Source organism: Cyprinus carpio, chromosome B24, assembly GCF_018340385.1.
Source record: "Cyprinus carpio isolate SPL01 chromosome B24, ASM1834038v1, whole genome shotgun sequence".
Lineage (NCBI taxonomy): Eukaryota > Metazoa > Chordata > Actinopteri > Cypriniformes > Cyprinidae > Cyprinus > Cyprinus carpio.
In genome coordinates, this window is record NC_056620.1 from 18,382,505 (window position 1) to 18,409,811 (window position 27,307).

Here is a 27,307-nt window from a genome sequence, read left to right on the forward strand (position 1 = left end):
TGAAGCCTTAAAATCAAATTCACTCTGACAAGTCTTTGGAAATCCCTGCTGCAGTCTGACACAATTATCCCGAAGTAGCGCCAGCAAGATAATGGCAGCGGCCGTTCGAGCCTCAGGAGTGAGAATGTGATTAAACAGAGGTTGTTCTCCCTGTTGCTTTAGGGGGTTGAATATACTGCCTGCCGAATAAACAAATGCTTAGTTTAACTGAGTGGCCTTTAACAGAAGAGCTTCCTGGTTTACGATTTGGCTGTTGGAAATGTCACGGTAAAACTGTGGTGTCTGCTCTTGTTTATCTGACCATCTTGAGACGCTCAGCACTGAAGCAGGTTTGCTGGCCCTGTGCTTTACGGGCTAGTTATGGGTTGGCCTTTCCATTCCCGTAATTTCTCGCACACTGACTTTTAAAAGCACATGACGGATAGCTTTGTTGCAACTGCTCCTAAAATAAGCCGGAAAACGTTTCGCTCAAAAGTTTTCTGTATTAAGCAAATAGGCTGCTAAAGCATAAAATGGATTGCAGGGGCTCCGCAGACCTCCCAGTGAACCCAAGCCCTGCTGCTACAGATTTAAATTATGCCACACATCAACATGAAGCAGTTTCTCTCTCCACTGCATCCATCTGAGAGCAGTCTGGAAACAACAGCAGATCAGGCTGCAGACAAGACAGTCGGGACAGCTTGATTCAAATGTTGTTCTGAAGTTGTTAACCTTTTAAGGGGACTATGGGAGAATTATCTGGCTTTTATATTTCAGATTCAATGAGACTAAGTCTATGTGCGCACCACTGCGGGACATTAAGGAGAGCCGAAAGCCTGTTTTATGGGGTATTACCAGAGTAATAGTTCATCTGTTAACTTTTAGAAAGCAGAAAACTTCTTTTTGTAATGTGGAGATGCAGATTGCTACCAAAATGACAGAAGTTCAATAACATTACTGGTAGAATGTAAAGTCACTCAGCATTAAATCAAATGGTGTATTTTAAATGTATGCAGAATATAAAACATAATGTTGTGCCCTTAACATAAACATTCCATAATACTAAGTTTAACCCTTTAGAGTCAAAATGAAATGGCATTCACAATGCATTTCATTTCCATAATGGGGCATAATGGGAGTAAAACAGAATATTATGTGGGAAATATAGACTGGGACTTGAATTCATTAATTAGCATTTAATTGGACTCATCAATCTTTAATCAATGGAAAATATGTTTCCAGAGTAAAGTAAAATAAAGTAAAGTAAGGTAAAGTAAACTAATAAAAAATACAAAAACATAAAATTACTTAAACTTTTACTAAAATTAAAATGAAATGTATAAAAATATAAAAATAAACATTTATTCTTAATATTGATAAAACAATTAATAGTATTTTAATTATACTAAAATAACATTAATTGTGACATAAAATGTTAAAATAATAAAATCACATATCAAATCGATATAATGTCATACTGTCAATTACTGTCAATATAAAGTCACAATTATTATTACTTTTATTATTATTTACTCTAAAGTGGAAAAAATGCTTGCACAGCCTTGGCTAAATAAACAGAAAGGAAAATGTATTTTAGAGGCAACATTTATTTATAGCATTTTAATTAAAACTGTAATATAGGAGCAATTTGTTTAATTGGGAAAGTGTACACGGAAGAATAGTAGTACATTTATCATAATGTTGTAAAATAAGTTTGTCATTTTAAGAGTTAAGAGCCATTCTCATCATTCTTGATTGAATGGCTCCAGAACACGACGCAACACTACAACCACAACAAATCGAAGATGAGCCGCCTTTGAGGGCATCATCTCAAGGGTGCGACAGCATCTGTGTGATTTATATGCAGAAGGTGAGGAACAACAGGAAATGGGTGCTGTCCATCTCATTTGATGCTCATTGATTGACCAGAAGGCAAAATCCCTTTCTCTGTGAATATGACCTGAAAAACGCAAAAGTCGCAAAGTCAAATAAGTGCTCATAGCAGCACTCCTCTGTTTGCTATAATCAGCTACACAGTAAAAAAGAAAGCACTGTACAAAATGTTATGTTGTTTTAAGCATTCACAATCAAAAATAAAAGGCTCAATCATCAGCATAAATGTATTAATTTCTCAGCTTGCATGTGTTGGTGGGAGTCAACTGGCCCTCAGTCTACAGCTACTCAATATTCAGACTAAGTTGTGCTTTATTCAGTGAATTTTTACAATTGACAAAAGACACAGAAAATCAGAAAATATTATCTAGAGAATACAAAACATTTTAAATAATTTAATTATGCATGCAAAAGACAAGTCTTTAGAAAGCAAAAAGAAACAATAGTAATATAATTAATAATATAAATTAAAATAAAGTAATATAATATGAAGTATTAATATAAAGTAATAGAAATTTTGTAAATATTGTGAAATTTCTAAAATTGTACAGAGGCACAGAAAATCTGAAAATGATATAGAGAATACTTAAAACAATAAATAATAATAATAATAATAATAATAATAATAATAATAATAATAATAATAATAATAATAATATTTATGGAATTATTAAAACATTTAAAAAAGTGAAATTTTTAGAAAGCAGAAAGAAGCAACAGTAATATAATCAAATTCTGTAAATATTCTCAAAATTGTTTTATGAAAATATTATCTAGATAATACTAAAAACATTTAGTATTTTAACGTTTAGAAAGAAACAACAGTAATATAATCAAATATGTTAATTTAGTATTATGTTTATAGTTTTAATATTATTTTTTGTTAAGAAAGTATTTTAATGTAATATTTTATGTAATTTATTTTTGAATTTAGAACAGTAGTTTATTGTAAATTTTGTGGGTTTTAGTGCACTTATGTTAAAACCCCTTATATGGACTATTTTTATAGTGCTTTTTGCCATAAGCATCCATCCTTAAAAAAAAAATCTTAAGAATTCTCCTAAATATGTATGTTTGCATTCCACAGGAAAAAGAGTCAAACAGATCTAGAACAAGATAAGCACATAATGACACAATTTTCTTTCTTTCTTTGTTTTGTTTTGTATCAACTATTCCTTCGATTCGTTTCAAGTGAAGTGCACTGTCTTTATTTTTACCCATGCAGTCTCTGTAAATCTCCACTACTGAACAGCCAAATCAGTCACTTTACACAGAATTTTTCTGGCTATTTAGATGTTTGAGGCTCAGTGGGAATGGAGGTTGCTTTCATACAGTCTTTCTCTCTCTCTTTCAGTGGCCCAGCTGTTATCTCACAACCGAGGGGATGGAAGAAGTGTTTTCTCCCTCTCTCCTTCTCTCTCTCTCTGTCTTTGTGCCTCTGGCAACAGTAAACTCACCTTCTCTTCATGAAATGCTGCTTCTGTGTTTGAGAGGCTGTGGAATTGCTCAGGGGAGCAGCACAGGACTGCAGCACTGCCACCACGACTTTACAGCCCCATTTTTCACCTGCACAGAAATAAATGAAGAATCAGAACATCGCGCATGTTATAAAAACGAAAGGAATAGAAAAAGATTTCCAAGTCATTCACACTCTAAAGCAGAGAGACAGAGAGCGAGCGAGTGCCAGGTTGAAACTGTCCTCCAGGTGAGTAGTGAAAACAAAGTAGCCTACGGGTCCTGAAGGCATTTCTTAGAGGCCCCGCCCACAAGTGATGATGTCATCCACAAGTGTTAGTATCTGGGGTGAAATGGAAAATTCGCTATGGTGCTACGTGATGTTATTTTGGACTATTAAGTCCTCTTTTAAAGGAATAGTTTACCCCCCCAAAAATGGAAATTTGCAGAAAATGTGCTTGCCCTCAGGCCATCTAAGATGTAGAACAATTTATTTTTTCATCAACAGATTTGGAGAAATGTGACATGACGTCACTTGCTCACCAATGGATCCTCTGCATTGAGTGGGTGCCGCCAGAATGAGAGTCCAAACACCTGATAAAAACATCACAATAATCCACACGATTCCAGCACATCAAGAAACGTCTTATGAAGTGAAAAACAGCCTATTTGTAAGCAACATTTTGTATTTCTATTTGTAAGTTTCTCTAGCAGTGCTTGATCTGTGCATATTTCTCTCCTGATTCAGAATAGATGCCTTTTTTCACTGGAGAAAGCAATATTGTGGATAAAGGACTTTTTAGTCTTTATAGACTGGAGTGGTGTAGCTTAACTGTGAATTATTGTGATGTTTTTATCAGCTGTATGTACTCTCATTCTGATGGCACCCATTCACTGCAGAAGATCCATTGGTGAGCAAATGATGTAATACTAAATTTCTCCAAATCTTCTCCGATGAAAAAATAAACTGTTCTGCATCTTGGATGGCCTGAGGGTTAGTACATTTTCAGACAATTTTCATTTTGGGGTGAACTATTCCTTTAAATAGTTTTCTCCTTTTTGTATTTTCTGTTCATCATTTAGTTTTTTGTCATTTAGAAACCACAAGTCTGGTGGGCTACAGCAAATCTACAGCAGGTCAGAGGTGGAGAATTACATTTTAAACCACTCAGTAAACATCCAACATCCAAAATGCAGAGAAAATGACAAATGAAAGGAAAGTTACTCAATGATTTAATAATGGAATGGACTTTGCGCCACCATTTGTCATGTCAGTCAGGGCACGTTTTGTTTTCAATTTGCTTTGTATGTGAATCACTAATCAGTATTCTGTTTCTTGATATTGTGATACATGTAAATACATTTGTATATGGATCAGTTCGCTTGACTGAAATTGCTCTATTACCAAATTTAAGCATAATACTGTATAATTAGCACATAATGCCGTGGGCCTGCGGGGGCGTCCCGTACGCCAGTGCTGAGGGCCTCGAGTTTGGATGGGAAGCCGAGAACTTCCCACTACAGGGCAAGAATTATGAAACCCCTCGCTCACTTTACCAAGGAAACTGAGATAAGATGTGTTTGTCTTTGGGCCAAAACACAGCTGGCATCTTAAAATGCCTGCCTAGCCAAAATCAGTTTTAAAAATGCAAAACAAATACCTTTTTTTTCCCAAGAAATTTCCATGCTGGACGGACTCAGCCACAACCCTGAGGCCTCTGTTTATTTTTATTTAAAATAACTTTATAAAAGTTATTTGATTCAAGTAAGAACAAATTCTTGTGTGGTACGTGATGCATCATCTCTGGGCTGTGACTAGATGAATCTTGCCAAGAAAAAAAAAAGAAAAGAAAAGAAAGAAAGAAAATGAAACCAATTTTTAGGAATTGTCTGGGTTATTTCATACATTATTTTTCAAAAAATAAATATAAAAATATTTCAAACCAGTTTTAGGACTTTCAGGCCATTATTTCCATGACAATTAAGAATATTTTGTGCTTTTGTGTCTTGGCAATTTGCAAAAAAAACATCTTAATAGTCCATAAAAAAGTTTCATTTTCATTATTGTGGGTGAAATGTGCCTTGGACATGTTTTCATAACATTTACCCAGTTGGTTTACCTTTCTGGTTTTGTAGCTTCCCTCAGTGGCTGTTTACCATGGAACCGGTAGCAGCACAGACATATGACATCACAATGGATCAGCGGGCAACACGAGGCCACCAATCAACATGAGACATGGGCCAGGAGACAGAGCACTCTGGGAAAGGAGAAGGAGAGGTGAGAGGTGCAGGTTGGTTGGTTCCTGTGTGAGCGTGTGAGCGAGTGTGTGTTTCTGGCTCCCTTGTGTGGGTTGAATCAGCTGCAAAGGCCTGTCATGAATTCTGTTTTCCTCCTACTGTCTGTCTGTTGTAACACACTCCACACACTTTAGCCTCATGGTCTGACCATGTTAAAAACTTGTTTATTCCTTTTGTAAGGAACCAGGTTTTAGTTAGTCAACATGAAGGTCACTTGGATAAGATCTTAAAGGTCTTCACAAGTTAACTTGGCTTGGTAATATGGCACATTTATGAGCTTCAGTGTGTGTCATATTGCACAACACAACCAGTACACCAGTAAAAATATTTGATATGATATAAATCTTGATGATCTTGAGTTTATATGTTTTTGTTTTTTGCATTAATTGAGCTTCCTTATATATACACATGCAGACCTGGACCACAAAACCAGTCTTAAGGAGGGTATATTTGTAGCAATAGCCAACAATACATTGTATGGGTCAAAATTGTCATTTTTCTTTAATGCAAAAAAATCATTGGGATATTAAGAAAAGAAACACTTGTGTGATATAATTGCTCTCACTGCACATTTGATATTGCTTATCATATAATATAAATATGAGACAGAAACTCATACAGGGGTATTTTTTGCCCCCAATATCTTGACTTGTATGGCATACAGTAACTGCATTTATGGAGTTGTTGCCCTGCATCATATTTGTCAACAGTCCACTGTATGTAGATGTATATTGCTTTTTGTGTTTAAGCAAACTCTATAGGCCTAGTATATTGGCTTATGGGTTGAGAAATTAATTTTTGCGCGTCATGATGTAAGCTTTTAATTTAAACACATTTTAAGCATTGTGGTTTAAAAACTAATTTAACTGTTCAGGGACATTATGCAGTGAGGCAGAATTCATTTTGGCAAATGCGCACATTAAGACGGTTTCTGATACGCGCGGAGCGCACTTGCTTGTCTTCGCCTGACTAAACTAAGAGTTATTTTTCACACCTTGTGTTGAAATGTTTCAATACACATAGTTACATTTCTCCTCGTCAACACAGTCATTTGTGACTTAAATGACCGTTAATAGTTAAAGATAAAGCATGTGCACTAGTTGGCTATTATGAGATCCTGGCATAGGATGAGATTTTAAAGGGATATAGTTCACCCAGAAATTTAAATATTGTCATCATTTACTCAACTTCAAGTTGTTCTGAACCTGTATGAATTTCTTTGTTCTCCTCAACATAAAAGAAGATATTTTGAAGAATATTCGTAACCACCAGAAGGTTTCTGTTCCCTGTTGACTCCAATAGGGTTTTTTACTATGGAAGTCATGGGGGCACAGAAACTGTTTGGTTACCAGTATTGTTCCAAATATATACGTTTGCCTTCAACAGCAGAAGGAAACTCATACAGGTTTAGAACAACAACAACATAACTTTAATTTTTGGGTGAATTATTCCTCCAAAGCAGCCTAATATAGTTGCTGTTGCCATTTGTTCCAATAATGTAAATTAAACATTAGAAAGAAAATTACTCACTGTTCTTGACCGAATCGCTTTTGTAAAAGAATGTATATTGAATTTATACAGTGAAGACTATTCAGTCTATTTGTAGTCTATTTATTTTACACAATATAATATTTCTTATTCAGTGCTTTAAGTGTTTGTAGGTCAATTTCTTTGTTCTATTGTAATTCATCACTGTTCACTTGTCTTCAGTAAGTTTGTATTTAGGTAGGCTAGTATTTTTATTATTTTTTAATTTTTTTAATTTTTTTTGAGATATGGGAATTGGTAAAAAGAAATATGAAATTACAATGCATCAAAATTTTTGATCGGATAAAAATACTAGTTTAAGCTATATATATATATATATATCATTATTGTGCCCCAGGGCCCAGTGAGGTCTTAATGCGGCCCTGACTGCGTTAAAATATTCATCGCATATATCAAATATATCGCATTATTTTTTCATAACTAATTAATTAACACTGACAGCCCTTAAACATATACATATATATATATAATGACAAAATATTTTTAGAAATTACATTTATTCACATTTTAATAAAATATTTTCTCTCTTTCTAAATATGTCAATATATATTTAGTCAATTATTCATATATATGACTGTTCAGAGTGTGAAAAAAATTTAAGCTCATGAATATATATTAATTTTATGAGCTCTGTAGTTGATGTATTTCCATGACTTTATGGACAATGACGCAAACTAGGCTGGATCACCTGACAATATCCGAAATCGACCGCACACATATTAAAGACATTCATTTTTACATTTTCAATACTCTTTCATTGAAATATCGGCCACTATATTTATAATCCAATATTCTAAATCTAACCAATTTACCTGGAAAATCAATGATACATTGGCTAGAGGATTACAGCAGGGCTTCTTTTCATGTTGGCAAAGAGTGTTACTCTTCAAACAAAGAGAGGGAGTGTAAGAAAAGGGTAGGGGGAAAAAAGGAAAAAACACATATAGAGAATCAGTGTCATTGACCTTAAATCACTCTCTGGTGTCTCCAGGGAAAGGCCTTTATAAACTAATGGATGAATTGCCTCATTTTTTCACCACGGCACAATTAAGTTGCCTGAAGCGCAGCGTGGCTTTTCCAGCAAGAGCCCCTTTATAGCTCTGAATATGAGGGAGACTTGATTTATTCCGGAGAAAATGTGTGGAATATGAAACGCTTTAGTTGCTGACAGAAGGAATAAATATTAATTGTCTCTCATTAAAACAGCGACGTGAGAGATTGTTGTCGTGGAGATGACAGTAATATTTATCATGAACATAAAGATATGATTACGGTCATGCTAACTGACGTAGCTGTGACTGATGGCTTAAAAGCGCTGAATGCTTTGACTTCAGATTGTTCTGAAGAACCAAAACCTTTTTTCTGTCTGTCAGTGACAATTCTCAGTGCGTTTTGTATTGCATATTAACAGTGGAATCATACATTTTTTCATTTGAAGCACAACACACATAAGCACTAATGCTAATCCACATATTTATCAGCTGTAGCTGCATGTGTGTTCCTGATGAACAAAAAAGAACAGCTTAAACCAGCCTCAGCTACTGTACTGCTACATTTCAGATTGGTCTAGTCTGCTGGTTTTAGAGGGGCTTTGGGCACGTACCAGCATCTAAAGTTAGTTAAGACTGTCTTGGAATTTAAACCACCTACACACTGAAATCATCCATTACCAGATGGAGGAATGTGCAACTGTTTGGGGACTTTAATGCAAGAACAAGATAAGAATTGGAGTCTAACAACTGTGAACTGAAATAAACACTGTAACTTGGATAAAACCTTAAAGCACTTCTTACAAACACACAATCTTACCAACACTATAAACTAAACTCAAGGAGTATAGGGCATCTAACACTTATGGTCAACATCATATAACACAATATAGCCTACACAGAAAGTCAGACAGCATCGCTCCACTGGTTATCTAACCCTGCCTTAACCACACACCAGATCAGATCAAACAAAATCCCACTTATTGAAAATGAAACCAAACAACAAAGCAAATTCATTTTATTAATGCTACAACATCTAGACTGAAACGAATCGTGACGGATGATTTAGTCATGAAAAGGAAACCAAAAGGCCCTCTATGATTGACAAAGTCCTTATTTGTACATGTAAAAACCATCCAAAACCAATACATACAGATAAGGAAAGAGACAGACAATTATGAAAACCCACGGTGGCGTGAACGTCGATTTAATATTCCACTTCAGATAACAATTTCCGCCTATGAGGAATGGCTATTTGCACAAGTGGAATGAAGCATCATTAAGACGGAGCTCAGGTGATGCTGTTTGTTCCTCCACAACATAACAAGTAGGCAGCTCCAAAAATAGTAAATGAACCATAAATAGTGATCTAAAGAAGCTTCTACGTGACTCTGCAATGCATCTGTGGGCTGTTTGCATCTTGCCATGGGTCAGGTCTCTATTCTCACCCCGAAATCTGGTGATCTATAGCCTTTTTATTTTCTTTTGCTTTCTCTTCATCTTCCTTTTCGCCTGTTCTGATTGTTTGTTTATTTGCGTTCTCTTTTCTACTTCCCAATATATTCTCTCTCTCTCTCCTGCTTGCTTGCTTGCTTTCGCTTTTAATATAATAGAAATATGATGTCTAAAAAGCACAAGCCTGCCCGCCTTCACATTTTAGCCCGATTCTGCCAATTGTTTAATGTAAAAAAATGCATTTTTCCACGAACGAATCCCTGGGAGATGCATCAGCGAATAGAACCCCAAGGCCACATTGGAAGCCGGCAGCATTAACTGATGGACTTATTAGCGTTTACAGCCCTCTCTCGTTCTCAGAAGTGCCATGACAACATGTGTACGTCCTAATGGGCATCTGTATCTTTCTATGATTGCTCCCAGTGACTGCCAATCAGCTGAAACACAGCAAGAGCCTTAATAAGTACAGCGGGCTATTTACTGAGCACCGGGAGCCGAGTGACGGATGGGTCATAAACGTGTACCTTTCGGATCTATCATATGGAGATTTCGTTTGATCGCATGAGGGCCGCCTTTATTTGCTCTCCCAAGAGCTACGGGGCAGCAGTGTCAGGCCGGAGATGAGATCCACAGAAAGGTATGGATGGAGACAGATCGTGTTTGAAGGCTTTACATTTGTGTGTTTTCTAAAAGGGGGAGAAAAGCAAAACGCCGCCTTTGTGTGCGTTTGTCGCGCCTTGAGCGAATCTCCTCTGGGCCTGTCATGGAGTTCCTCCGGCAGAACACACAGTTGGTCCTGTGAGCTGCACTATTGATTTGAAAATTACTGGCCTGCATAGTCACACCATCTGTTCTGTTTACTGCAAATGCCAAGCAACATTTCCACAGCAGGGAGGAGAGGCTCTCGTTCTTTATGTGTCTTACGAGCGAGCTTGACTGTTCGCGGTGAAAAGTCGACAAACAAGCCAAGTGGACAAAGCAGACACGTATATATTGAGTGTGTTTGGGGTGTTTGTTTTTATATTAAAGATCTGTGATGCCAATTTTAATGCATAACAATGCAAAAGAAATGCTTAGGCTTGATGCTTAAGGTCTTGACCTACAGTACATCATGGATTCGATTCCCAAAGAATGCATTTACTTATAGGCTGCTTTGATAAAATGCGTTTTGATTATTTGAGCATAACGTTTTGTAGAAGGTGCTTTTAGAATATTCTTTGAGTGTTCAGACACAACGACCATGTTTTTGTACATAAAACACACACAAAGGGTGAAGAAGATAAAAAGGCCTCACATTCACATGAAGCCACTAAAAAGTGTGTGTACATGTGCTAATTAGTAGGGATGCATGGCATATTAAGATTTTGGTTGCAAATCATCTCATTTGGCTTATTTAAAAAAAAAAATTATATATATATATCCATATATATTATTTAATAAAAATATGAATGTTTTTGGTTCTAAAAAAGCACAAGGCTGCTGCCTTCGCATTTTAGTCTGATTCCACCAAGTGTCAAAAAAAATTCCATGAAAAATGATGCAATGACTCAGTGAATAGGAAAATGGTTAAGATGATTTAAAAACCGCTCACATTTAAGGTCACTAAAGAGTGTGCAAATGTGCTGATTAGTAGAAATACATGATATATTAATGTTTTTAGTGGGATTTTGTAAGATCTTTTTTTTAGTTAAAAAATAAAAAACTATTGTATTAAAATGTTTTAATGCATGTAAAATTCTAGAATAGAGATGTTTAAACAAAGACAACAATACTGTATGTGTATAATAATGGCCATTGGTTTGTTAACAGATGGTATATTGGCTAATATAATAAAAATAATTATCATTAAAGGTCAACATTGGTGCATCCCTACTAATTAGTATGAAGTATATACAGCAAAACGAGCAAAAGTTTTTTTGTTGTTTGTAAAATTTTCAAATTAAAAATATTTTTATATCTACATGTGATAGACATTAAGTTTTAAGTAATTTTTCCAATTAAAATATATTTAAATCCTTGAAACAAGGTAAATTTAAGCAGATATCATGACTATTTTTAACAAACTTTATCTTTAATATGCCTTACTGCAATTTAAGTTAAAAACAAGTTTTAAAAAAAGTCTTAACAGCTTCATATTCCAGTAAATTCATCTTGTTTTAATGATTTCTAGATGTTTTTAATTAGATGTTTTAAGTCAAAGACTAATTAAAAACTCATTAAGAACTCATTTTTAGAAGCATAGAGACCAACACTGTCTTAAATCACGTTATAAAGGTAGGCCACTTGAAAGTTCATGTTCTCTATTCAGCACACACTCTTGACCACGTGTTATGCAAATATGTCGTGTGTGTTTGTGGACGTGTGTGTCGTCTCTGTCACTCTCTCTCTCCTCATGCCCCCTCCTCCTTTCAGCAGCAGGCTGGCTTGTTATCCGCTGGCGTGAGGCGGAGTGTGACAGCGTGATAATCCGTGCAGATATGTGCCGCTGACCCCGAGATGTTCCTGCCTGCTGAGAATTCTGGGAGAACTCGGCCGTCTCCCAGTCTCTCTCTCTCTCTCTCCGACCCTCTTTTTCTTCTGCTACAACTATTCCAGCGGACATATGCTTCCTCAGTTCACTGCAGAGCTTATGGTGTTTGTTAGGCCGACACATCCGGGCTCAGGGTGTGTGAAAGTGATTTGATCTTCCGCTCTGGAAGCTTCATTACCTGGGTCACAGTCCGACTCTGGGGCTGCGAGGTGTGATGCTGGATCTCCGGCAGGTGTGTGAAGATCCAGAGCGTCATTGACACCAGGCCTCACTGACTTCATCTGACACAAACAGGAAATGTGTCCTGAGAAATGCATCCATGCGACAAATCTGAAGACAAACAAGGAAAATAATTTCAGTCCCACTGTATTTATTTATCTCTCTGTATTAGTAATACAAGTTTTCCCTGTTTGAACATGTCTAAACAGGTTATTAGTGAGAATTCCAGCTGGTAGACCTGGATTTGACCTGGTAGACCATCTTAATCAAGCTGGTTTGAGCTTGAAACCAGCTACTCTAATCCAAGTCCATTTTAAACTAATATGACCTGCATTCACACCAGACAGATCAATCTGGTTAATAAAATAATGTTAATAACTATTATTTGCTAATTACTTAAATTACTAATTACAAAAATGTGCATTTTATATATAATGCATATAATTGTCAGCACTACAATTTTAATTCAGTGTGAAATTATAGACTTGCTTTGCCTTACGAAATGTCCCATACATAGAAAAAATATGGATAAAAACATAGTAATATCACTTTTTGGATGCTTACATAACATATGAATATGGTAATCAAATAGTAGACTACCATGGTATATATCATAGTACCATAGTATAAGCCATAAAAAGATATTGAGCGAGAGAGAGAGAGAGAGAGAGAGAGAGAGAAAGATTTTTTTATGGTAATGCTGTTGTGTTTATGGAAAAAGCATGCAAAACATGTGCTTCAGACACCATTATGATACATTATTACTTTTTGATCAGGGACAATACATATTATATAAAATCAATGCCAGATTTAGCCCCAGGGAAGGTTGATAATTTAAATAAATAAAACAATTCATTTTATATAGTACCATGGTATTCTTTTAAATACTTTACAGCACCATTTAACTATCAATAACAGTAGGCTACTATTATATACATGTATATCAAAATACCACAATATTTCCATAAAAAGATATTAAAAAAGAGAGAGTGATTTGTTTATGGCAATACTAATTTGTTTGGACACCAATATGATATATTATTTATTTTTATTTTTATTTTAAAAAGGGACAATACACATTAATAGTACATAAAATCAATGTAAAATGTGCCAGATTTAGCAAAGGTGGCTAATTATTATCTGTATCTGTATTTTTTTTTTCTAATCAAACATACTTTATAACACTAAAATCCCTATAAATGTTCACAATTTTGATTTGACAACCAAATGTATTTATTTATTTGAGAACCCCCAATTTCATTTATATACTACCATATTATTATTATTTCAAGCACTTTACAGCACCATTTAAAAACCAGTAACAGTAGGCTACTATGATATATTTATGTAAAAGTACCATGGTATTACCATCTGGTGCCATAAGTGTACCATGTTACCGCCATATTGCTTTTTTTATAGTGCCAGCAGCCCAGCATCACATTTCACACATTTCTCTAAAACATGGGCTGAAACTGGCATAAAACACTCCTGAAGACACAAACACGCCTCTCCAGAATAAAGACATATCCAGAGCTCCCTCTTGTGGCCACCAGCTGTGTTTGACAGCAGGTTAAATAAACCCCCTCCCATCCTCCTGAAAAGACTGAAAAGGAGGACTGGAAATGCCCCCTCGCTCCAGCCCTGCTGAAATGCCAGACATCCAGAGAGAGGCTGCGCCTGCACCTGAGATCCACATTACAGTACCTTCACAGACTTCAGGCCTTACCCAACATCTGTCCACTAATCACACACAGATGACAGTAATGTTAATTAAAGTTAATGTAATCAAACTCCATCCATATGGCCTTGTCCCTGATTAGTAAGAAATGCTTTTTTTTTATCCTGCTGTAACTTGTTAGATTAGCACCACGCTTCATCACAATGGTGTCTGGAACCAAACAACACACAACAGGCCATAATGAAGGACTTTTAAAAGATAAAAGTAAAAACACACACATAAACAAAAGTGACAAACACATTTCACTTGACGTTGTGTTATAAAAAAAAGAGTAGTATGCCGTATGAATGCTGTATTTTTAACAGTGTACTATTTTAGATGTAACATGTAGGTTAACTTCAGTTATTATCCTCTATATATTATTTCAAACACTATACACACACACACACACATATATATATATATATATATATATATATATATATATATACACACACACACACACACACTTATATATTTATATATATATATATATATACATATATATACTTTATTTTAGTTCATAGTTCATATATATATATACATTTATAAATATACGCAGTACACACAGATATATTATGTAAACAAACTTTTATTTTTGGATGCAATTGACAGTACTATATATATATATATATATATATATATATATATATATATATATATATATATATAAATATTGCAAATATTATTTTAGTGTAATAACTGCATATATTAGTGCTTTTAATTTATATAGTCAATAACAAATTAATAAATTAATAACATTAAATTAATTTTGTGTAACAACATATAATGTTAATAGAAGTATTTTATATATTTATAGCATAAAATTGCTATTTTAATTAAATCAATAATTATAAAAAGTTAATATTTTTTTATTTTCTAAATTAAAATTATTAATTAAAAAAAACGTCATATGCTGAAGACTCTAGGCTACCATTTGTTACCATTTCTTTTTGTTACCTCATTTGTATCTTATATTCATACTCTCCTACAAAGGCAAACATATATACACATAGTATATACAGTATCCACATCATGTTGATTTTTATTTTAAAAGAAACATTCAGTAGAGTTTTAGAACCTGCAATACTGATTTCTTTTACACTACACATCAACTGAGGCTTCCCACAACACAAAGCGACAACCAGTGTGGATTACACACGGCCTACGGGTTACAAGCTCCTGATCGCCTACTCTGAGACAGTTTGCCAGGATTTCTGCAAGGACGCCCACTCTCTGACTACAGAAAATATTGTGCATAACCGTGTAAATGAAAACTGAAATCAGTGAAATGCAATTACGGCTAGAGAGAAACAAATAAACACATCCTGTGTGGCACGTGTGTTTAAAGCAGTCGAGCAAGGCGATTTATGACACGGGTGGTGAATTAGAGCAGCCTCGAACCGGTGGCCTGTTGAATCGACCGTCCATTTATTAGCCATAGAGAAATGAGCCCAGCTCCCCTCAAGCTGTCAGTAAATTTAGGACCTCGGTGGGATTGTAAAAGACTGTGTTGCTTGTCATTGTGTCATTAGGCCATTATGAGCCTATTTCACCCCCCTTTTTGGGCCAAGAGGTAAAGATGCCTTCTCTTACGTCAGACCTACACTGGTTGAAATAATGCTCAATCAAATTCAAAAGGGCTTGATAAGATATTTTAATGCTGACTAAATATCTCTAAGGCTGCATTTATTTGCATTTAAAATACAGTAAAGGAAGAAATATTGTGAAATATTATTAAAATTGAAAGTAGCTGTTTTCTACTTTAAGATGTTTTAAAATGTAATTTATTTCAGATGCAAAACTGTATTTTTAGCAGCCATTACTTCATTTTTCATTGTCACATGATCCTTCAGAAATTATTCTAACATGCTGATTTGATGTTTAAAACATTTATTATCAGTGTTGAAAACTGCTGTATTGTACTGTTTAATATTTTTGTTGAAAAGAAAGTTCAAAATTTTTATTTATTTTATTTTTTATTTATTGGAATTTTGTTTTTTTTTTTTGTTTTTTTGTGAAGATAAAATACAATCTTCTGACTAAGTAATTTGTATCTTCTGACTTGTAAGGTGGTTAGTTCGCCCAAAAATGAAAATTTGATATTTTACTCAACCTCAATGGGTGAGTAAAACAAAGGCTAATTTTCATCTTTGGGTGAACTAACCCTTTACCTGTATAAACTGGCTCTGTTGTGCTTTCAAAATCAACTTGACCAGACACAGCAACTTCAGTTCAATCAATAGTGTGAGTTTGGAGGCGGGACTATCTGTTTGGCTAACCAACAGCAGACAGGAGGCGTGTCCTATTTGAGCAAGTCCGAAAACAACACAGAAGCAACACACTTCAGTTTTAATGTTAGACGAATACATTCTAATTATTTTTTCCTCCTAAATACATTACCTTTATTGAATCCTAAGCATTTTTATTTTGTTTTACCTTTTCCCTTTTTGTTTTCTCCTGTTGCATTTTCTACGCTCAAGGCAAAAGAACGCATAAATCTAGGTTGGGTAACTGGTTTGCGTGCTGACAAGATGAGTGACAGATGATTGACTTCTGCGATTGATGTTCAATCCTCAGCTGGGCTAATAATGCCTTCAGTACAATCAATAGATGGGAAGATATTACTAAACAAACATCTCTGTTTACCAAGGAACAGTAAAACAATCACCGCAATTTGATTTTTTGGTCATTACTGCAAATGTTCTTGTCTCTGCTGCTCGCCGACGGTTATGTGAAGATTTAGAGTAATTGGAATCGATGAGCACATCGTTGCGCACAGAGTCTGTGTTCAATAGCTTCTCTCAACAGGCTAGATCAGCAGCCATGGAAGCTCAACACACACGTACCAGTGGATTACGATATTGCGCAATCGCCACAAACCACCAGAAATGTTCAGTAAAAAGCAATCAGACAATTAAACAAAGCAAACATAATAAAACACTTCCCACTGGCCACAGTAGAGCAGGTCATCTGAACTTTTTCATTAAAATGTTTTATCTCTATTTTAAAGAAAATAGTTCACCCTAAAATGAATATTTGCTGAAAGTTTACCCTCAGGTCATCCAACACATAAATGATTTTGTTTCTTCATCAGAACAGATTAGGAGCAATTCATCATTGCATCACTTGCTCACCAGAGGATCCTCTGCAGTGAATGGGTGCCGTCAGAATGAGAGTGCAAACATCTGATAAAAACATCACAATAATCCACAAGCAATCCAAATAATGTCCTGTGAAGCAAAAAGCTGCACGTATGTACAAAACAAATTCGTCAAAATGTTTAGCGAGTCCTCAATCTATAAATCGAAATCGCCAGTAAAAAAGTAATCTCGTCTGAATCAGGTGAGAAATATGCAGAGATCAAGCACCGTTTGGCGAAAAGCGACAGTTTAAATTTAAAACGTCTTACTGATGGATTTCTTTCATGTAAATTACTTGTGGATATTTGTGATGTTTTAATCAGCCGTTTGGACTCTCATTCTTTTTTTAAGTTATATTTTTGGTGCGTTTATGTCTATATTGTTGATAGGACACTGGAGATACAACAGGAAGGCATAGGGCAGAGAGAGGGGAGCAGGATTGGCAAAGGACTGCGAGTCTGGAATCGAACTCGGGTCACCAAAGGCGCATGTCTGACGGCACCCATTCACTGTAGAGGATCCAGTGGTGAGCAAGTGATGTAATGCAAAATATCTCCAAATCTGTTCCTGAACACCTCAAACACAATCTACATCTTAGATAGACAGAGTGAATTTAAATTTTGGGGTGAACTAATCCTAGTCTGTTTTCTGAAAGTCTGTTACACCCTTTTAAAGAAATCCTTGCTTAAATTATAAGACAAACATATTCATTTTTCAAAAGTTCAAAAGGTATGCAACCACCAGAAATGTTCAATAAAGAGCTGCCAGATAATTAAACAAAGCAAAATGTTTTTATACGCTTCCCGTTGGCCAAAACAGTAGCAAAGTAGGTCATCTGAACTTTTCAAACAAAACGTTTTATCTCTAAAATTTATTTGGCTCAAGACTGTCATCTCCAATGACCCTTAGCGCTGCATCAAGAAGGGGAAAAAGGACAGAGAATAAAAGCGAGAAGAAAAAACGCATTTCCACTCAGTCGTCCCGGTGTCTAACGTGCTGGCTGCACTGATGAGCTAATAAAACCCACCAAAGTTTTGGACCATTTCTGAAGATGATTGTGTGTCTGTAGATGAGGCTCGGTGCTGAGTGTGACACTAAGATGCCCCAGCTCATTAGGGGGTGGCTTCTCTCCCCTCCTCCCCCTGCAGGAGGAGGGGGCCACCCCATGCCCGGGCCCCCATCTACGACTCCCTTTTGTTTCTTAATGTTCAAAATCGATTAAGAGATGATCGGCCCCGGCAGCTAATTAAAAAGGAGCAGGTGCCAGAGTGTAAACAGCCGTGGCGCCAGGAGCCGACATAGAGCAGCGCAATTATTCATCCCGAACGCTCAGACCTCATAAAGCCGAAAAGGCGCAAAGACAGACTAATGGAGACTGACTCACCCTCTAACACACTCACATTCTCTCTAAGAGTCTGGAGCAGTGCGAGGCAAGACGCCTTAAATGACAGTGACGAGACTGAGGGAAAAACATGCGCCTCTCTGAGTCATTCCTACTATCCAATATTTTGTCAAATTCTCATCATATAATAAATATGATAACATCTTAAAGAGATAGTTCAACTAAAAATGTATATTCTGTTATAAATGGCTGAACCTCATATCGTTCCAAACCTGTATGACTTTCTTTCTTCTGTAAAACACAAAAAAAATAGATGCTGAAAAATGTCTTTGTCTATATAATGAATGTCAATTTCATTTTTGGGTGAACTATTCCTTTAATATACTGGATATTATATACTTTGTCATTATGACATGACATTATTTAGTTTGCTTTTATCAAAATATCACTATTAAGTGAATATTAGTGTGATTTTAATATCCCAAAGTGCTCTACATCTTTGCAATTTATTTACAAGTTTATAAACTGGCATTTTATTTTTGTCATGACATTATTTATAAGAAATATAATTTTTTTTTATTTTATTGTCTTTCTTTTTTTTATTTTTTTTTATTTTCCATGTGTTTCTTTCCTTGTCGTTCTTTATTTAGTGTATTTTTTATTGTGTGTTTTGTAGTCGTGGACAGGGCATATTATTATAAACATTACATATTTTATAAAAATTGTTATTTTACAATTACATTACATTATAAATATTAAAATGACTTGGGCAAATTGTCATCTAATAGTCCTAAATACAGAATGACCTTATCAATTTCTTAAACTGTCAGCCAAAAATATATATTTTTATAAAGCTGAAGGTTCATAAGTACAGTAGGAACAAGATTATTGTAGTTAACGAAAACAAAAACCATGAAAGGTTACTTGAAATAAATAACATTAATATTTCTATCTATCTATCTATCTATCTATCTATCTATCTATCTATCTATCTATCTATCTATCTATCTATCAATAGATAGATAGATAGATAGATAGATAGATATAGATATATAAACATTTTGTTTCAGCATCATATCTCATTTTAGTTCATCATTAGTTTAACATGATGTACTAAAAAAATAAAATAATAATAAATGTAGACGTGTAAAAATAAATAAACCTGACAAAAACATTACAAATTTTACTAAAATGTAATTGTAAACTATAACATGAAAATATAAAAATAAATACTAATTTAAAATATTAATAAAAACTAAATAAAATAGCATCTCAGTGACACTATAATACTGAGCAGGAATAATGATTGAGCCAGTCCATACAGCTTAATAAGAGACCCACACATAAACAAAACAACAGCACTTTGGAAATGTGAGTTTGCGTGTTCTTTATACTGCCTCCATCTCATTATAGCAGAGTTATAATAAGAAACAACGCCACCACGCTGGGCCGGCACATGTCACTGTGTTACCACAGCTATCTCCATTTTGACAGACAAGAGAAGGGACATGAAATTTCATTAAAGTGTGACATAGCAGAACATAAATCAGTGCCTTTGAAAACACACATGAGAGTGATAGACAATGGAATAACTCTCTTTGACATGTGAGTTCACAGCCGCACTGGGGATACTGGGGGATTTATACAGACCCATCAAAGAGAGTCATCCAAGATTTGTGGTCTTTCATGTGTCCCTATGGCAGCGCCACAGCGCTAACCGTGAAATTTAAACGGGTTACTGTATGGCGCCTCTGAGTCACTTTAAATTAAGTCTTCTGTAAGGATGAATCTGTCAGAAAGGCAAGTTTCGATACTGTAGGGATGTATGTGATGAATCTTTTACTTGGCCATTCAGTCTCTATGTGACCTGTACTCAAAGAAAAGGCAAGTTTCTGACTTTATAAAATTCTTCAAACCAGAGTTGACGAATCAGCCAATGGTTTTCTGATTGGGACCCAGTAAATGGTTCTTAATGGCAATCTGAAAACACCATTTACGGCTTCGGCGAATCTGAAACCATTTACGGCTCGGCTCGAAGGCCAGCGCATGCTGTGCAGTGGTTTGCTGAAGGACAAACTTTGGAAAATGCTTTTCAAGCTGTTGTATTGCAAAGTGACTAAGGTTCTTGTACCATGAACATGGGTAGGTATCTCTATGCCCTCACAGTGGCTTCTCAATGAATGCGGGCACATGTGTATCTAAACATGTACAAACATGACATTCTGTGTTATTTGCGAATAATGCTTATGTTTCCGTATGCGAAAAAATTACATGCGAATAAAGCAGCATTTCCACCCCATGTGTTGAAAAGATGGAAAGGTTAAAAAAAATATGAAACGGAAGATGTCTGTGTTTCTATAATAAAATTTTATGAATGCCTACTGGTTTAGATTACACAGACAAAATACTGCAAAATACAAATGTATCCACCTCAAGCAAGTGTATTTATTTATTTGTTTGTTTGTTTAGTAAATGTCATTTTATTACATCATTTTTAATAAAATAAAGTTCTATTCATATTATTCTTATAAAATTATTTTTAAAATATTATATTTAAAATGTGCAAAATGTGCATACAAACAACTTGCTTGAGGTGGCTACATTTTATGTATTTATTTGGAAAATTCTTAAAATATTATTTATTATTTCTTTTGGACAATTCTTTTTTTATTTTATCAAAAAAAAAAAAAAATTATCCAAATATCGAAAATGTGCATAAAAACAAACTTGCTTGAGAGGTCAATACATTTAAGAAATGCAATTTCTTATTTTTTTTTTATTTTTTTTGAATAATATGAATATATTTTATTAAAATGTCAAAAGTGTTCATAAAAAAACATGCTTAAGGTGGATACATTTTCTAAGAATAATATGTATATTTTTTTTTATTATTTCATTTGTTTTAATATAAAATAATTTATTAGTTGTATTAATTTTTTATTTATTTATTAATGTGTTTATAAAATAATAGATTATTTCATTATATTATAACATAAATAAATAATAATATGGTTCATTTATTAATTGGAGAGAAACTTAGTTTTCTAAAGCTACTTCACCTCTGAATTTAATCAGTGCAGCTTGAGAAATTTGGGGGTTTTGGATGGCTAAAATTTCCTTCAGCTCAGACAAGTTCACTGGCCAAATTGCCTCTAAACTGTATCACATTATTTCCACCAGTAATAGTCGTAAATCTGACCTTTTAAACACTGACAATTAAAAATGCATCAAAGCCTGAGAGGGTTGCTCCTGTGCTGACGGTTCACCCACATACAGACGCAGAAAGAGAGAGTCTGGCTGGAACTCACAGCACGGCACCACGGGGGGTCACAGAGAACGAAAAATAACTTCACACACGCCGGCGCGGGGTTCTCCACTGACTCAGTTTTGTCTTTCTCCATTACCGACTGTTTGAAGTAGATAAAACAGTCGGTGTGTAATGGTGGCCCGGCTGACCCGTGTGGCGGCTCCTCTGTCTCTGGCAGTTCCTCAGAGGGGATTGTGGGTAGGAGTGGGATAAATGGTGGGTGACTGCTGGCGAGGTGGAATGTTGGATGATATGAAGCTTTAAAAAAAGAACACGTAACCTTTGATTGTGCTTCCGGCGGATACGCGTGCGTGCCAGTATCTCCACGAGCATCTCTGCCAAAGCCTCTCCAGCAGGTCAGATCACAATGATAATTGACCCAGTGAATCACAAAAGCCTTTATAGATCCAGTGTTGACAATGCTTTTAATTCAAATGTAAAAACACCATTAAAAACATCATCATGGCATCTGTTGAAACGGGAACTTGGGGTAAAACAATACTTTTTAGTTCTATGGTGCGCCATATTAATTTTTTTGTTTTATTGTGTTCTGTATTAATTTTGTTATGACTGAATGAATTCTGATAAAAGCATTTTATTCTCATTATGTGGAGGAAATTTGCATTTTGTTTACGAAGGTGGTTTTTTGGATCATAAAAATGCCTTTTTTCCTACTAAATTGGTTTGAATAGTCCATGATTCACAAGATCTAAATTTGATTCAATTTGATTCGTTGTACGGAATTATAGGACTGATTTCCCAATCTCATTCCATTCTGATTCAGTTTATTTGTTTCGATACAGATTTGATTACAGTTCTGTTCAATTTTGATTACATTTGCTTCAAATCTGATTTGTTTTGATGCCAAGAACTACTGCTGGGTATCAACACTGATTATGAGAATCATTGTGTTTGGAATTCATGAAGTTCGCAAGATTTGATCTGATTCACAAGATTGATTCAACTGAAGTTGGAATAAGAAAATACTTTTCAGTAACAAAAGTGTGAAGTGTAACCTGACTACTTTTGTGGAACTAATTAATTATTTAACATAAAATGAAGTTACTTCAATGCATTTCATACTTATTCTGAGGACCTTTGCAGTGGTTTTGTGGAACACAAAATGCATTTTTTAAACATTTTTAAACGTTTCATTTCATGATTCAGCAAGATCCATTGTGTCCATTAAATGCTTATTCTCTGTATTATATTTTGTATTTGTCCACATTTTTTATGATGCCTTTTATGACAAAAATGCATATCTCATTAGCAGTGGCATTTTGTGACATGCTGAATCACAAAACTGACTATCTAGATCACATTTTATGTCAAAATTAGAATTCAAAATACATATTCTTTAGTAAAAATAATATTTTGCATAAAGAAAATAAAGCCTACATTATAGTTGTGCCTGAATGTTTTACCTTTTATAACTGCCCTCCTGTTAGAGATTAACATTATGATTGTCTGTGTGTGTTAAATATGAACATAAACACATTTTCAAGTCGCTCAAGACTGATAATTATAAATTTACATAAACATTATGGCACAGAATCCAGTCAATCATGCACTTAAGCCTTGTGTGCATTAAGTGTGCATATGCGGTATATGTATGATTTATAAAGTCAGCAAGACTGCACCTGTACCTGACCCTGTGACCTCTACAAATACTGAGAAACATTACATCATTTCATAACCAAAGGCTTCATTGGTAGGTGTCATACCTGGCAAAAATATGAATACCATGTTGTCAGTCACCAAGTTTCTACAGATATGCTATCTGTTTTGAGATTGCCTGTGGCTGTGATAGTCTGCTGGGCATCTCTTGTTTGCTGTGGCCTCTTTCTACCCATCATTCCTCGCGAAAGCAGTTTACACATAAGAGTGACTCGGACCACAGACTGTTCAGCAAAATTTTGGTATGGCCTGGCCTAAGAGTGTCACACACACACCTTTGGCACAATGGATCACCAGTTTCAGTCTGTCACAGAGCAGTACTACACCACTGATTTCCCATGATTCAATTCTGATTCAGCAGACTGATTGAATTTGATTCGTCAACTGGAATTAGGACTGGGAACTTGCATTGATTTCCCAGTTTGATTCCATTCTAAATCACACAGTCATAATGACTTGATTTGATTCAGTTCAGATTTTATATGATTCGATACCAGGAACTACTGTAGGACTGTGCATCAGCCCTGATTTTCTATTAAATTAAATTAAATTTGGATTCAGTTTATTTCAAATGTGATTTGATTAAATACCAGGAACTAGTTCTGGGTTTAAGATTTCAAAAATCATTTCATTTCTGATTTACAAGGTAGTAGTAATTTTAGCATCACTGAGATACTAGTTTGTAGTTCAATATTTTGAATTAATTTTTGTTTTTATATTTTTTACTTTAATTTTAAAGTTTAATTAATTTGCCATATTTCGCTGACAACAGTTTTTCTTAATTATCTATATATTTAGTTCATTTAATTTCAAGTAATTAAGTTTTAGTTCTAATTAACGTAATTTATTTCAGTTTTAGATTTTGTTATTTTAGTACATCAAGTTAAACTAAATGGAAATGATAAATGCTGCCTTAGCAACTATCTGAAATAAAACAAGTTATCAATAGTTTTGGTTTATTAATTTTTTTAATAATTTTAAATTAATTTTAATGTTAATTCAGTTTTAATTTTCTGATTTGATTTAATCTGATTCACAAGATTGATTTAGTGTGCATCAACCCTGATTTTCTATTAAATTCAATTAAATTTGGATTCAGTTTATTTCATATGTGATTTGATTCAATGCCAGGAACTAGCTTTGGGTTTTTGATTTCAAATTCAAAAATCATTTAATTTTTAATTCAGTTTTAGTTCTAATTTAGCTAAATATAATTAACTATATATATAGTTTTGGTTTATTATTTTTTTAAATAAATTTTAATTTGGTTCAATTTTCTGATTTGATTTGATCTGATTCACAAGACTGATTGATTCAGCTCAGTGCCAGAAACTAGGGCTGGATTTCCTGATTCCATTCCATTCTCAAGGTTTTGATTTGATTAGTTTCCAAATTTGACTCACAAGATCTTGATGTAATTAGATTCTAATTCTGATTCTGATTCAAACAGATGCCAGGAACTAGGGCTTGGTATCAAATTTACAAGGTCTTGATCGATTCAATTAAATTCTGAAATAATTTAATTTGGTGTGACATGATATGCAGTTACTAGTTTCCAAAATAAGCTACTACCTCCTAAAACTCAACTGCGTCATTCCTACAAAAGCATATTTTCACCTGCAGATATGCAGAAGCAGGTACATTTTCTCTCTAGCACAACCACCAGCCGTCCTCTGTCCTTCTCTAGTGCCAAATGGACTGTGAGCGATTGAATAAAGACCAGGGTCTTAATTGAGCCCATTCGTCTAGACTCCTATAGCCATTCTTTTCTGTCTAATTACCTGTGTGTGTGTGTGTGTGTGTGTGTGTGTGTGTGTGTGTGTGTGTGTGTGTTTTTTTTTGTGTTGTTTGGTGTACTGTTGTTCTGATGAGAATCATATGAGACTCTATTCACAATACACACTCAATAGCTCTGAGTGGACAGTTTCCTTCACAGAATCAACGCATGCTGCAGTATAAATTTAGCTGAAGTGTATCCAGCATGTTTGCTGTGAAGGACAGCTGTCTTGCTTTTGCCATTACAAAGACAGAAATACAGTGAAATGTAGTTATATTTTTATACTTATGCTTTTATATTTTACTAGACTTTACAGACTGATTCATCATAGTCAGTGTATCTAGTGTTGCAGATTTGTCACTTCTTGTGACTTTATTGTACATTACATCAGTATGCCAGTAGGTGGCGACAAGTTGAGTTCATTGAGTCATTCAACCGATTCGTTTAAAAGCTGAATCATTTAGAGTCTAAACAAATGGCTGTGTTTATGAGTGAGCCATTGAATAATTCGTTTGAAACGATTCGTTTGAAACAATATCTCTGAGACGCACAACGGTCCATTTCGCTGTGACTTCGTTTGCGAACATTAACTGGCAGCACTCTGCCTAAAACATAGACTACAGTTCATTTAGAAATATGAACTTTTTGTTTACTGAACTGGTTTATAAAAGCAGTCACTCGCAAATATATTTGTGTGTGAGAGTGACGATCTGCGAGAGAATATTTCGGGTATTTTACCTTTGCTTATATAATTATGTTTCCTCAATATGTTACAAAAATTCTGTAATTAATGAGTCATTATAATCTCAGATTCACAACACATTTCAGTATCTCAACGGAACAACTCTAACAGCGTCACACACATATACATGATAATAATAATAAATATTAATACATGAATGTAGCGCTGAATTCCATATAAACATCTACTCACCTGTGCATAGAAGAACCCCGTCATGTCGTTCATTAACTGAGATTTCATCTATATTTCATCTAAATCTAAAAGTATTACCTTTCGCCTTGATCACAAGCAAGCTTCATGACGCATTAAAGTGATACTGAAAGCTGATTGGCTTGAATGGTTACCTCAGTGTATGATTGGTTATATATGCGGAAAGAGGAAGATTTGAATTAGCTTAGCATCTTGGACAGAATATGAATGGGAATATGAACATTCATGAAATATGAATTTATATTATATAAAATAGATTAGTCATATAGATTGTATTGTTTTGTATTAGATATTGGATAAGCTAGTGAATAAGTTAACTTTTTTATAGTTCATGCTTTTAATAAATGATGTGAACAGCAGACAGTGTGATCACATTTCACTGTTAATGTCTGTTTTTTGGGGGGGGGGTTTAGATGCTGGCTCTCTCTCTCTTTCTCTTTCTTGCTTTCATGTGTATGAGTGTGACTTCAGCAGGGTCAATATGACACAATGAGTCAGACAGATTTGAAGTTTACAGTGTGACATGTTTGCCCCTGCACTCATAACTCCGCTTAAATATGGGGTGTAGGACGTTACATCACCATAACACACTGTAATATTGTGTTAAAAGGGCTGAAATGGGTTTAGTGGGCCACTGTGTGTCATACGTAAAACCTTCAGTAGATTATACATTACAAATATAGAAAAAATAGAAAAGGATTCAGACTTGTTCTTATTGGATCAGAATAAATGGGACGGTAGAACGCTGATCTGACCGTTACCTGTATTTTTCCACTTCAAGGAACTGCTGAGCACCGTGACAGAATTTCTTACAGTCGCCATCAATAACTCACTTTGCGTGTACATCTCAATGCATTTAACAAGCTGTCAGGCCCGTGTGTGCTGGAGTGGAATAACTAGATGGTCAGAAACAGCTTACCAGTAATTATGCTGGCTAAGCTATAATTTCTATCCACTCTCATTTTGCTTTCTAAAGAGGGAAGGAGTGATAAAAGTGAATTGTGGGAGGTCTTTTGTGGTCTCAGG

General features: G+C 34.8%; 1 long non-coding RNA gene across 1 annotated transcript; it reads right to left on the bottom strand.

The window, feature by feature from the left end:
* Positions 1-4,361: 4,361 nt before the first annotated feature.
* Positions 4,362-26,399, bottom strand: LOC122142221. Its single transcript, XR_006158452.1, has 4 exons — positions 26,264-26,399; positions 12,326-12,477; positions 5,448-5,585; positions 4,362-5,152 (listed from the first exon to the last, which is right to left on the bottom strand). It is a non-coding gene; the product is annotated as an uncharacterized LOC122142221 (long non-coding RNA).
* Positions 26,400-27,307: the final 908 nt, after the last annotated feature.